Source organism: Prunus avium, chromosome 8 (genome assembly GCF_965620075.1).
Source record: "Prunus avium chromosome 8, drPruAviu1.hap1.1, whole genome shotgun sequence".
Classification (NCBI taxonomy): Eukaryota; Viridiplantae; Streptophyta; class Magnoliopsida; order Rosales; family Rosaceae; genus Prunus; species Prunus avium.
In genome coordinates, this window is record NC_142291.1 from 20,243,903 (window position 1) to 20,251,337 (window position 7,435).

At 41.5% G+C, this 7,435-nt stretch overlaps 1 non-coding gene across 1 annotated transcript; it reads right to left on the minus strand.

Annotated features, from left to right (window-relative positions):
• Nucleotides 1-6,524: 6,524 nt before the first annotated feature.
• Nucleotides 6,525-6,631, minus strand: LOC148292308 (small nucleolar RNA R71). The gene has a single exon (XR_015827155.1). It is a non-coding gene; the product is annotated as a small nucleolar RNA R71 (small nucleolar RNA).
• Between the last annotated feature and the right edge of the window lie 804 nt (nt 6,632-7,435).

Sequence of the window (7,435 nt, forward strand, 5' to 3'; positions counted from 1 at the left end):
CAATACACCAACCACTCCAATTAGGAACGAACTGCCGTTGAACTTGAATTGTCCAATTTCTCACACCTATTGATTTCGGATCGAGCCCAAAACTTGGGCAACATCATAATATGGTGGGAGGAGTCATTTGGTGAGTTTTGAGTGAAATCCAATCGCTAGAAGTATGGAATACACCAACCACTCCAATTAGGAACGAACTGCCGTTGAACATGAATTGTCCAATTTGGAACACCTATTGATTTCGGATCGAGCCCAAAACTTGGGCAACAACATAATATGGTGGGAGGAGTCATTTGGTGAGTTTTGAGTGAAATCCAATCGCTAGAAGTATGGAATACACCAACCACTCCAATTAGGAACGAACTGCCGTTGAACATGAATTGTCCAATTTGGAACACCTATTGATTTCGGATCGAGCCCAAAACTTGGGCAACAACATAATATGGTGGGAGGAGTCATTTGGTGAGTTTTGAGTGAAATCCAATCGCTAGAAGTATGGAATACACCAACCACTCCAATTGGGAACGAACTGCCGTTGAACTTGAATTGTCCAATTTGGAACACCTATTGCTTTCGGATCGACACCAAAACTTGGGCAACATCATAATATGGTGGGAGGAGTCATTTAGTGTGTTTTGAGTGAAATCCAATCGCTAGAAGTATGCAATACACCAACCACTCCAATTAGGAACGAACTGCCGTTGAACTTGAATTGTCCAATTTCTCACACCTATTGATTTCGGATCGAGCCCAAAACTTGGGCAACATCATAATATGGTGGGAGGAGTCATTTGGTGAGTTTTGAGTGAAATCCAATCGCTAGAAGTATGGAATACACCAACCACTCCAATTTGGAACGAACTGCCGTTGAACATTAATTGTCCAATTTGGAACACCTATTGATTTCGGATCGAGCCCAAAACTTGGGCAACATCATAATATGATGGGAGGAGTCATTTGGTGAGTTTTGAGTGAAATCCAATCGCTAGAAGTATGGAATACACCAACCACTCCAGTTAGGAACGAAGTGCCGTTGAACTTGAATTGTCCAATTTCTCACACCGATTGATTTCGGATGGAACCCCAAACTTGTGCGACATCATAATATGATGGGAGGAGTCATTTGGTGAGTTTTGAATGAAATCCAATCGCTGGAAGTATGGAATACACCAACCACTCCAATTGGGAACGAACTGCCGTTGAACTTGAATTGTCCAATTTGGAACAGCTATTGATTTCGGATCGAGCCCAAAACTTGGGCAACATCATAATATCATGGGAGGTGTCATTTGGTGAGTTTTCAGTGAAATCCAATTGCTAGAAGTATGGAATACACCAACCACTACAATTCGGAACGAACTGCCGTTGAACTTGAATTGTCCAATTTCTCACACCTATTGATTTCGGATCGGGCCCAAAACTTGGGCAACATCATAATACGGTTAGAGGAGTCATTTGGTGAGTTTTGAGTGAAATCCAATCGCTAGAAGTATGGAATACACCAACCACTCCAATTAGGAACGAACTGCCGTTGAACTTGAATTGTCCAATTTCTCAAACCTATTGATTTCGGACCGAGCCCCAAACTTGGGCAACATCATAATATGGTGGGAGGAGTCATTTGGTGAGTTTTGAGTGAAATCCAATCGCTAGAAGTATGGAATACACCAACCACTCCAATTAGGAACGAACTGCCGTTGAACTTGAATTGTCCAATTTCTCACACCTATTGATTTCGGATCGAGCCCAAAACTTGGGCAACATCGTAATATGTTGGGAGGAGTCATTTGGTGAGTTTTGAGTGAAATCCAATCGCTAGAAGTATGGAATACACCAACCACTCCAATTAGGAACGAACTGCCGTTGAACTTGAATTGTCCAATTTCTCACACCTATTGATTTCGGATCGAGCCCAAAACTTGGGCAACATCATAATATTTTGGGAGGAGTCATTTGGTGAGTTTTGAGTGAAATACAATCGCTAGATGTATGGAATACACCAACCACTCCAAGTAGGAACGAACTGCCGTTGAACTTGAATTGTCCAATTTGGAACACCTATTGATTTCGGATCGAGCCCAAAACTTGGGCAACATCATAATATAGTGGGAGGAGTCATTGGGTGAGTTTTGAGTGAAATCCAATCGCTAGAAGTATGGAATACACCAACCACTCCAATTAGGAACGAACTGCCGTTGAACTTGAATTGTCCAATTTGGAACACCTATTGCTTTCGGATCGCCACCAAAACTTGGGAAACATCATAATATGGTGGGAGGAGTCATTTAGTGTGTTTTGAGTGAAATCCAATCGCTAGAAGTATGCAATACACCAACCACTCCAATTAGGAACGAACTGCCGTTGAACTTGAATTGTCCAATTTCTCACACCTATTGATTTCGGATCGAGCCCAAAACTTGGGCAACATCATAATATGGTGGGAGGAGTCATTTGGTGAGTTTTGAGTGAAATCCAATCGCTAGAAGTATGGAATACACCAACCACTCCAATTAGGAACGAACTGCCGTTGAACTTAAATTGTCCAATTTGGAACACCTATTAAGTTCGGATCGAGCCCAAAACTTGGGCAACATCATAATATGGTGGGGGTGAGTTTTGAGTGAAATGCAATCGCTGGAAGTGTGGAATACACCAACCACTCCAATTAGGAACGAACTGCCGTTGAACTTGAATTGTCCAATTTCTCACACCTATTGATTTCGGATCGAGTCCAAAACTTGGGCAACATCATAATATGGTGGGAGGGGTCATTTGGTGAGTTTTGAGTGAAATCCAATCGCTAGAAGTATGGAATACACCAACCACTCCAATTAGGAACGAACTGCCGTTGAACTTGAATTGTCCAATTTCTCACACCTATTGATTTCGGATCGGGCCCCAAACTTGGGCAACATCATAATATGGTGGGAGGAGTCATTTGGTGAGTTTTGAGTGAAATCCAATCGCTAGAAGTATGGAATACACCAACCACTCCAATTAGGAACGAACTGCCGTTGAACTTGAATTGTCCAATTTCTCACAACTATTGATTTCGGATCGGGCCCCAAACTTGGGCAACATCATAATATGGTGGGAGGAGTCATTTGGTGAGTTTTGAGTGAAATCCAATCGCTAGAAGTATGGAATACACTAACCACTCCCATTAGGAACGAACTGCCGTTGACCTTGAATTGTGCAATTTCTCACACCTATTGATTATGTATCGAACCCCAAACTTGTACAACGTCATAATATGGTGGGAGGAGGCATTTGGTGAGTTTTGAGTGAAATCCAATCGCTAGAAGTGTGGAATACACCAACCACTCCAATTAGGAACGAACTGCCGTTGAACTTGAATTGTCCAATTTTTCACACCTAGTGATTTCGGATCGGGCCCCAAACTTGGGCAACATCATAATATGGTGGGAGGAGTAATTTGGGGAGTTTTGAGTGAAATCCAATCGCTAGAAGTACGGAATACACCAACCATTCCAATTAGGAACGAACTGCCGTTGAACTTGAATTGTGCAATTTCTCACACCTATTGATTTCGGATCGAACCCCAAACTTGTGCAACATCATAATATGGTGGGAGGAGGCATTTGGTGAGTTTTGAGTGAAATCCAATCGCTAGAAGTATGGAATACACCAACCAGTCCAATTAGGAACGAACTGCCGTTGAACTTGAATTGTCCAATTTGGAACACCTATTGATTTCGGATCGAGACCAAAACTTGGGCAACATCATAATATGGTGGGAGGAGTCATTTAGTTAGTTTTGAGTGAAATCCAATCGCTAGAAGTATGGAATACACCAACCACTCCAATTAGGAACGAACTGCCGTTGAACTTGAATTGTCCAATTCGGAACACCTATTGATTTCGAATCGCGCCCAAAACATGGGCAACATCATAATATGTTGGGAGGAGTCATTTGGTGAGTTTTGAGTGAAATCTAATCGCTAAAAGTATGGAATACACCAACCACTCCAATTAGGAACGAACTGCCGTTGAACTTGAATTGTCCAATTTGGAACACCTATTGATTTCGGATCGAGCCCAAAACTTGGGCAACATCATAATATGGTGGGAGGAGTCATTTGGTGAGTTTTGAGTGAAATCCAATCGCTAGAAGTATGGAATACTCCAACCACTCCAATTAGGAACGAACTGCCGTTGAACTTGAATTGTCCAATTTCTCACACCTATTGATTTCGGATCGAGCCCAAAACGTGGGCAACGTTATAATATGGTGGGACGAGTCATTTGGTGAGTTTTGAGTGAAATTCAATCGCTAGAAGTATGGAATACACCAACCATTCCAATTAGGAACGAACTGCCGTTGAACTTGAATTGTCCAATTTGGAACACCTATTGATTTCGGATCGAGACCAAAACTTGGCCAACATCATAATATGGTGGGAGGAGTCATTTAGTGAGTTTTGAGTGAAATCCAATCGCGAGAAGTATGGAATACACCAACCACTCCAATTAGGAACGAACTGCCGTTGAACTTGAATTGTCCAATTTGGAACACCTATTGATTTCGGATCGAGCCCAAAACTTGGGCAACATCATAATATGGTGGGAGGAGTGATTTGGTGAGTTTTGAGTGAAATCCAATCGCTAGAAGTGTGGAATACACCAACCACTCCAATTAGGAACGAACTGCCGTTGACCTTGAATTGTCCAATTTGGAACACCTATTCATTTCGGATCAAGCCCAAAACTTGGGCAACACCATAATATGGTGGTAGGAGTCATTTGGCGAGTTTTAAGTGAAATCCAATCGCGAGAAGTATGGAATACACCAACCACTCCAATTAGGAACGAACTGCCGTTGAACTTGAATTGTCCAATTTGGAACACCTATTGATTTCGGATCGAGCCCAAAACTTGGGAAACATCATAATATGGTGGGAGGAGTTATTTGGTGAGTTTTGAGTGAAATCCAATCGCTAGAAGTATGGAATACACCAACCACTCCAATTAGGAACGAACTGCCGTTGAACTTGAATTGTTCAATTTCTCACACCTATTGATTTCGGATCGAGCCCAAAACTTGGGCAACATCATAATATTTTGAGAGGAGTCATTTGGTGAGTTTTGAGTGAAATCCAGTCGCTAGAAGTGTGGAATACACCAACCATTCCAATTAGGAACGAACTGCCGTTGAACTTGAATTGTCCAATTTCCCACACCTATTGATTTCGGATCGAGCCCAAAACTTGGGCAACATCATAATATGGTGGGAGGAGTCATTTGGTGAGTTTTGAGTGAAATCCAATCGCTAGAAGTATGGAATGCACCAACCACTCCAATTAGGAACGAACTGCCATTGAACTTGAATTGTCCAATTTGGAACACCTATTGATTTCGGATCGAGCCCCAAACTTGGGCAACATCATAATATGGTGGGAGGATTTATTTGGTGAGGTTTGAGTGAAATCCAATCGGTAGAAGTATGCAATACACCAACCATTCCAATTAGGAACGAACTGCCGTTGAACTTGAATTGTTCAATTTCTCACACCTATTGATTTCGGATCGAGCCCAAAACTTGGGCAACATCATAATATTTTGGGAGGAGTCTGATCGGTTCATAATTGTATATTATTTTGTACCCTTCTAGCTTATGATTTGGTTATGTTATTGAGTTAAACTTGTGCTTTTAATCCGTTTTCTGTTTTGATAAGTCCATAATTTCGTACACTTGCTTGCCTTCTTTACTTAGTGATTTTGCTTAGTTTCTCTTTATTTTGAGTCACTTACCTCTGTTTGTGTGTTTTGTAGGTTAAGATAGCAAGAGATCACATTTGATGCAATCCATGCATGTTAAGGGCTGATTGGGATAAGAGCAGGAGCTTAAAGACAAAACCAAAGTTGGGCCACACTTCTGTTTCAGGTAGTTTATGTCTAAAAGACCGTTCCTTGAACAAGTGAGGTCTTCGTTCCAACGCTCGAGATCTTTGAACGCAGGACCATCGTTGCAACCCAACCGGGTGATCTCTGAAGTTCATAATCGTCTAGAAAGAGAGTTGTCGACTGCAAAAGAGCAAGCTCTTGCCACATTTACAAGTATTGCTCTCCACACTGAACTTCCTGGTTCTTCACCTTCAAATTCGGAAGCAAGTTCAGACCAAGAAGAAGAAGAAGAGATGGCTGCCAATGAGTTCATGGGAGAACTTGATATCCCAACCATTCCAGCATCTCCTTCAAGCATTTTGCTGCCCACTGTAGCTCGAAATTATGAGCTTAAATCTTCTCATCTTAATATGCTGCCTTCCTTTTATGGTTTACCCAATGAAGATCCATTAACTCATATAAAGGATATTTTTAATGTTGTGAGTTCTTTTCCCTTGACAGGTGTGACAGAAGATCAACTTCGAATGAGAGTGTTTCCATACACTTTGAAGGATAAGGCGAAATATTGGTTGAATTCTTTGAAGCCTGGTTCATTCACTACATGGGCTGCCATTCAAAAGAAGTTCTTGGAGAAATACTTCTCCACGCAAAAGACCGACATGCTTAGGGATAAGATCTTGTTATTTGCACAGCAAGATGATGAATCATTTTGTGAAGCATGGGAGAGATTCAATGGGCTGCTCAACCAATGTCCTCATCATGGGATTCCATTGAAGCTTCAAATGCGTATGTTTTATAAAGGACTAACCCCTTCTAGTCATAATATAGTCACCAATTTTGCAGGTGGTTCTTTTAAAACCAAAACTCCAGAAGAAACATACGAACTCTTTGAGGAGATAGCAATGGAGACCCAACATACGGATACAAGAGGTAAACGTGTTATTAGTGGTTCTAATGATGCTTCTAGTGTGCAGATTTCAAAACTGGAACAAAAGCTAGATGCTCTTCTTGCATTAAACTCAAGAAGCCCTCCGAAGGAAGTGTGTAGTATTTGCGAAACTCCTGACCATGCTACCATAGCTTGTCCACTTGGGGCTGGATATCCAGAATTTGTGCAAGAGCAAGCTAAGTTGGTAAATTCCTACAACCAAGGTCCAAGAAATGATCCATACTCTCAAAGTTATAATCCAGGTTGGAGGAATCATCCAAACTTTTCATGGAGGAATACTCAGAATCAAGCCAATCCCCCTTCATTCCAAAAGCCACAACAAACATCATCATTGGAGGATATAGTTAAGCAGATGGCAATCAACCAATCCAATTTCCAGCAAACTACACAAGCTGCCATTGCCAAATTGGAAGTTCAAATAGGCCAATTAGCTGCTGAAATAACTCAAAGAGCACCTGGGAAATGGCCAAGCCAAACCGAGATCAATCCAAAGAACCAAGAAGCCAAGGCCATTCATGTGCTCAGATCAGGTAAGATCATTGATAGTAAAGTTGATTCTAATCTTTCAAATGATGTTGTGATTGTAGAAGATGAAGAGGAGGAGACCACGGCTACAGAAGG